Here is a 7554-nt window from a genome sequence, read left to right on the forward strand (position 1 = left end):
GGTTGTGTGTGTGTGTGTGTATTTGCTCTGACAGGTAGAGTGATAGCAGCACACACCTCCACTCCCTCTGTCAACAACACTCAGCACTCAAGAGCACACTAAAACACCACTGCAGATAAAGTACATAAATATTAGTGCAGCATAATGTGTGTGTGTGTGTGTATACATGCACATGTGTGGGGTCCTAAACGAGCTTGTGTGTATAAAGGTGTGATATGGATGTACTACAGTGCACCAAAACAAAACACGTTCACTAAAATACAGCAGCGGCTTGTTTCACTATTACCTAAGATAATACACACACTCAACTGTTCACGTCTCTGACTGTGACATATCACACGAGTGTCAAGGATGGATAACTTTTACCACAACCAAAGCAGCTTTCTCCACTCTTAAAGCATTGTCCACTTTAATAGGAACACCTGTAGCAGCAGCAAAATGCATACAATCATGCAGATACAGTTCAGTCAATGTTCACATCACCATCAGAATGGGAACAAAAAAATCGAATCTCTGTGACTTTAACCCTGGCATAGTTGTTGGTACAATACAGGCTGGTTTGAGTATTTCAGAAAATGCTGATCTTCTGGGATCATCACACATGACAGTCTCTATATAGAATGGTAAAAAACATAAAATAAAATAAAATAACATTCAGACCTTTGGCCCTGATTTGGAGCTATGAATCATTGTGGATAGCTTCATCAGAGTCATTGACTGGCTTCAACAATCATTAACATCATTAGGAATAATTAATTTGCTGTTATTTGAAATCAATTAAAAGCGGATCCCAGGAGAAATTAGAATTTTACCCTAAAAAGAAAAGGTTTGTTCAAATGTACCAATCATTTTTGTTACAGCCTATACAACTATCTATACCTTTCGCTCCTCAGTAGGTATTACCAAAAGGAGAACGATACGATACGTTACCATAGGGGAAAAAAAACATAAGCATTAATGTATTAGAAAAATAATAGCAATGTTCCCATCTCAATCTCTTGCAGACTGTCCTTGTAGGAGACAATAACAATATCAAAGTCATACCACATTCATAACTCAAAGGTAGGTAGGTGTGCTAGTTTTAGTCTCTATTTTATTCACAAGTTCACTTTATTGTGCTAATTCTATATACTGACATATTACGAGTATACAAGATTATTCAAAATGCCTGCTTTGAGTTGCTCAGTGAGATTTAAAGCCCCAAAAATTTGAATATGCAATGCAAAGAATGAAATGAAAACATTATGAGATGGAATTATAAATACGAATAAAAACGCACAACTACAATTAACAATAACAGACACAACAGCATCAGATGCTCTCTCTATGCATTCTAACATCAACATTTTCCTTGAAATACACAACAGCTCAGATAATGAGTAAAACTCTACACATGAATTCACAGACAAAAAAAAATCCATCAACAATCTCTCTGCCCAGCGAACACAGACAAGGACTGTAGGTCTTGTCACTAATCACTAGAATTAGATAAAACAATGGACGTTAATGGTCCATGTGGCCCAGCAGCACATGAAGAATCTAGATAAGAGTCAGGGCTCTGTATCATGGCCCTCAATAGAGCCATTACTCTCTCCTCCTATGAAAGAGAACAGAAGGGAATAGCAATGGGACAATCGATGCAGAAGAGAAGCACTCCCTCACAGTTAAAGCTGCAAAACTTATTGTAAAGTCGAAGGGAGAAAGGGCGAGGGTCTCGTTCTAAAACACAACCTTTTGTGTCCCTGTCACCTTCTCCCCTGATGTATAATGGTCTATTACAAAAGTGTGAGGCCAATCTCTATTCAATTAGCCTATCAAATTCTTAATGGCCAGATCATGAATGGGTTATCAGCAATAGAGATAAAATGAATTTATAACCCTAATAATGATTCACAACAAAAGGGCTTGTTTGTGCTGAATGTCACAGTTTCTTTCATGATTGTGTAGACTTTTACTATAACGCAGAGCAAAAAAACACAATGGAAACAAAATGTGTCTATTTTATTGTTATTCATGAAGTACGTAGTGTAGAGCGCTTCTATTTTGTTGTTGTTGTTGTTTTTTCTTTTAAAAACTAGGATCCAGCATGCATTTGATTTAGAGCCTGTGTATCACACACGTCCATTACTTCCAGTTTTAATTCTGAATCTCAAGACACCAAGTACAGCTTTCCCCCTGCTGAATAGGCTCAAAGTAAGAACAGGAAAGAATTTTAAATAACTGGCCAAACTGTTCAGACTATGCATTAGAGCACATATGCATTATACCTAAGTAGACAAATGGATACTGGCATGCAAGCAAGCATACAAACAAGGCTAGAATTAAAATTCATATTCAGGCCACAGAACAGGATGTCCAAATTCTAAATGACAAATAGACTGTGACGACTAGAAAATAGCACGCAATTTCCTTTTCACTAAAGCAGCCAATACAATGTCCCAAAGATCGATACAAATGCACTGTGAGACTCTGACCATTACTCTGATTGAATCTCTGCTGTGATGCTCTCATATGACAGAAACTCAGGTACAGCACTCTACTCTATAGGCTGCGCAGATGGATTAATACAGTCTTAAAGCTAAAACTGATGGCCTGCCATCTCTGCCATTGGCCTCTATACAGAGTGCCTGTCGCTGGTAATGTGTATCAGTTCTAAAAGACCACTGGATAAGTAAATGAATAAGCAAGCAATCAAGTCAGAGATAAAGTGAAAGAGAGAAGGCTGCACAAACAGACACTAAAACACATGACTGGACCGAGGTCCTCCGCCACACACGGAAAGTGAAAGGAAGTGGACGAAGAAGTGAATAAAGAATGCTTACTTAAAGGTGACATCTGGGCACCTGTCAATCAAATACTCAATGGCGGAGCCTGTGAAAGGGCAAGGGGAGGGTGGGGGTGTTATCATGGATACAGCTCAAGAGAAAAAAATTAAGTCAGATATAAAGTAGATATCTTATTTAGAGGGCTGTTCTAGATGCCCAGTCAGCACTACTGTAACCCAGGTATATTCTCAACTCAGGTCTTGCAGTACCCCTGTCCTGCTTATTTCAGTGTTTTCCCTTCTCTCTCTCTCTCTCTCTCTCTCTCACTCACTTTCACACACACACTTGGTGTAACCCAAGCACTACTTGTTGTGGAGCCTGATAACAGCATTTCTTCAACTAACAGGGAAACAGTAAAGCTGGACAGCCAAGCACTCTTAACCTTGGTTACAGAAACACCCACAGGAGCTGTAACTCTTACTCATCTTAGACTAAAGAAACAGAATTCAAATAAACTCCAACACAATCAAGGACAAGGTACGATGTGAGAACTGACAAAGTGTTTTAGGTTTTCCCTGGTGTACTCTTTAAATGATTACAAATACATAAATGGACTCTAAGTGGTAAAGCTTCATACATGTGACAAGGAAAGATACAGTTTAGTACACTCATTACATGTTCCTGATTTGCCTTTCCTTCCTTTCAAAACCTGTATGCAATTTGCATTTACTCAAGTATACTTGTGTGTCTATAGAAAATTATCCAATATTAGGACATCTTTAATTAAATACTTAACCCCCATAGTCAACGTTAAAGCCATTCTTCAGCATCATTTACAGAAAGCTTAAACCTTAACTAGTAAACCTACTGAACAGTTCTTTTGTTTTAAAGCTAAGCTAAGCTTATTATAATTATTATTATTATTATTATTATTATTATTATTATTATTATTATTATTATTATTATTATTATTATTGTTGTTGTTGTTGTTGTTGTATGTTTACAAACATATATGTTATAAGAAACCACTGCTTTACAGTTCCTCTAGTTTGCACATTTTTTGTTTGCACAATTTTTTGCCGCTATGTGTCCTGTACTGTTTTGTGTTGTTTTTGTATATTCTGACTTGTCTTGCACTGTTTGCTCCAGGTTGCACACATTGCACTTTATGTAGCTAGGACAAGCTTTCTGTCCTTAGCTCTGTGTTCTGTGTTCTATTTTTTCTGTAGCTATATGTTGTCTTACGTAGCACCAGGGTCCTGGAGGAACGTTGTCTCTTTTCACTGTGTACTGCGTCAGCTATATGTGCTTGAAATGACAATAAAAGCTTCTGGATTTGACTTGACTTGACTTGATTATTATATTCCAAAGACAATCATTGACCAGACTTTTGTCAGCTCCATCAGCTTCATTCACACTTAAATCTACAGAATGGCATCAGACAAAATGAACCTAGTCATCTAAACACAGAAGCTTGTGCCGTGTTCAGAACTGGGTATGAAGTATACAAAAAAAGTTTAAAGTTTACATAAAACAACTGCTGTGTTTCCAATGAAACGGATTTGCAGTGTATCTAAATGCACAGCACTGTCCTATAGGAAAATGTACCAAAGGGCAAACAAGTTACAAGACTGAAAAAATGTTTCAAGAGCGCCATCTAGTGTTCACGCTGTGAAGTGAACTGTTCAGAAGCCGAAGTGAAGATGTACGGTTATTCACTTGTTACTATTAAAACCTTCTTTCTGTCACATTGCTCGGAAAATATAGGAAACACAAATATTCTGACATTCTGAAAAAGGCTGCTAAAAAGTTGCAAATGAACCGCTTATGAGTCTGTGAATAACTCCGTTTTGCTGTAATATTTGCCCGACATTATTTCCCCAAGTACAACTCTGCCCTCTGCTGTCCAAATATTAACACTACAACAAATCTTTCATTTTCCGCTCTGTGCCTCAAGTATGTAGTAGAATACACACCCCTTTCCGATTACCTTTTCACAACAGATATTAATTATATCACATTTAGAGCCCTGGTAAATTCATCTTAATAATCTGATCAGCTACAAGAACACTGGATGATTTGATCAAACAGGTACACAATCCCAGCTGGGGAAAAAAACACAATAAAATACCATCACAGGAACTGTAATATTTTCCGCTACAAATATTATTACAAAACATCAGCTGTTCATCTCAGATGGTTTCCAGTACTCATTGTGTTTTGTGGCATATTGCATTGCATAATGTGTTTGTTTACATCATTAAATCATTATCACTAACCCAAAGAAACTACTGTAGGTCTGGATGCTTACAGAAAGCCTAGTGGTCCATACTGGTGTCCAATAGATATCAACATGTGGTCTACAAGTTGTGTTTTAGTTGTTCTTAATGGTATCCACTAGTCATAATATGCCAACAAATGAAGGCAATAAATTACCATTAGAGACCTACACGGACATTAGGGTTTCCATTAAAAGAAATAAAAATCCCACTGTAACTATTAAAACCATTACAAAATCTAAGAGGGTTTTTTTTCCCCAGCAGAGGTCTTTGCCCATGGGTAAGTTATTTTCCAGCTCCCATATTACCTGATTTAACTTTACAAAATAGGAGCTAAATTTCAAATTACTTTAATGTGATATGTAGCATTAGTAGATATCATTCAGAAAAAGTCAGTCCTTACCAGCTGCTGAAGATGACCTGCTATACTGACCAGATTTATCTAGGTTTTGGTAAATGGTAGATAGTCAAAGTGTATTTTTCATCAGGGAGAGCACCTTTTAGACTGGTTGACACATTGAGAAAGGAGAAAGAGGAGTCTGTATGTTTATTAGTATCTAGTATGACCTGGAAACTAGTCAATAACCAAACTGCTTTCAGTAACTTGAAAGGAAAGGAAAGCTAATAATGGCAGGTTTCTGAGAAAATGACTACCAAGAAGTGTACATTTTTTTCAGCATTTGATTTGTATGTAAAAACAACATGTCTTTCTTTTTTCTACCAGAAAATCAGTTGTGGTCCCTGTCGACCCCTGGTGTAGGTTATGAACAACGTGCAAACAATATTTCTGTGATTCAAAACTGACCGACTCAATCATATAGACATATCAGTTTCTGACTGACAGAAACCAAATGTCCAGTAAAATCAGTCCATTCTGTAACGAGCAAATACTCAGCCTGAGCCTAAAATACACGAAACACACTCACTTACTTGTTAGCTGATTTATTGCTGACATATCAAAGCTCCAAAATAGATTTATTTTCACTCAAACTATTTCCACCACAGAAATGGTCCTGAGAAGATTCTTTATGGAGAAGGCTATATTTTTAGTTGATGTATGTGTTAGAAGCCGGCTTTTCAACAGCACCAAAAACTAAAGGTAAATTACTCCATATTAGGTGTTGGTATAGTTTGAAAAAAAAAAAAAAGTTGCAGATGATATCAGTCTCAGGAGTAATATCACAAGATACACAGAAGCGTCATTTCCTGAGATGGGCTTCCATTCGGTTTCCTCAAGCTTCTTCTTATGTGAGCAATATAGCAATTTTGTCAAGACACAATTCCAGTGACTGGTGAAAGAAAGAAAGAAAAATCTGGTGATCAGCAAGTACGGTCAGATGCCAGCAGCTGTTTCCTCCTATTAGCTTGCAATCACTTTTGGCTGAAAATGTTTATGGAGACAACTACTAAATGTTCCCATGTTTGTTCAAGTAGTTCCATAAATTGTGCAAATCCAAACACCCTGCAATAGAAAACACATATCCTCAAGTTATAATTCCATTTACTTGCTTCCTTTTTTTTCTGTAATTCCTTCTACACCGTCTGTTCCAGCATTGCACCTGCTCTGTGATGACAGGCATCAGATATTCCCTCAGGATACCAGTCACTATTTCCACACCTTGTAGTCGCAATAGAATCCTCTAGGGAGGGCAGACGAACATTTAGGAGACAAATCAAGCACTGCATCCAACTTTGTTAGATGTAAAGAAAAAAAAAAATCAGGTCCTCTGACGCCAAGAAAGGGAGGGAGGAGAGTTAAACGTAAGCTCCAAATCACGCACATTGCTGCAATGTAAAAAGATGTATCTGTGAGAAGTAGGGGAAAAAAGAGAAATGAAGAAAGAACAACCATAAATGCAAGAAAGAAGATAAGAAAAAGATGGAAAGGATGAAAAGAAATCAGAGAAAACGAGACAGAGAGCCTACAAGTGAAGAGAAGCACTCACTGAGCAAGCTGTTTATAAAGTCCAGGAGTAATCCATCCCTCTCCTCATGCACAGAGCCATAGTACTGCCTTCTAGCCTCTCCACAGCATGAATATATTACTATGCACACAATGACACTGCTTATTGTTTATGAATTACTGGCCTCCCCGCCAACAAAGGCTATTTTCATAAGAAAACTAATTCATTTCAGTTCCTATTTGATTAGAGGCAGAGGAAAAGAAGCCCTTTGGTCAAAGCCCCAGAGGACTGTTTTTATTCAGTCCTTTTCAATAGGGCTTTATTGCTCTTCTTTTCAAAGCTGACGGGGAAAGGCTTTTAGAGTTAAACATTGACGAAAAATTATTGGGCGGCTGTTTTTTGTGCAATAACAAACCCTTTCAAAAGGACACTGAGCTCTTATCCATCCATCCGTCCCTCACTCTCCTTTCTCTTTCTTTTTGGCAAATTGTAAAGCCTGGAAATTAATGACAGACAGTAGCAAAAGAGGGAGAGAGCAAAAGAGGAAGACAAGCTCAGCCACAATGCATGTCAAATCTAAATGATCACAAGCTACTGAATAGACCC

Source organism: Hemibagrus wyckioides, linkage group LG06, assembly GCF_019097595.1.
Source record: "Hemibagrus wyckioides isolate EC202008001 linkage group LG06, SWU_Hwy_1.0, whole genome shotgun sequence".
Taxonomy (NCBI): domain Eukaryota; kingdom Metazoa; phylum Chordata; class Actinopteri; order Siluriformes; family Bagridae; genus Hemibagrus; species Hemibagrus wyckioides.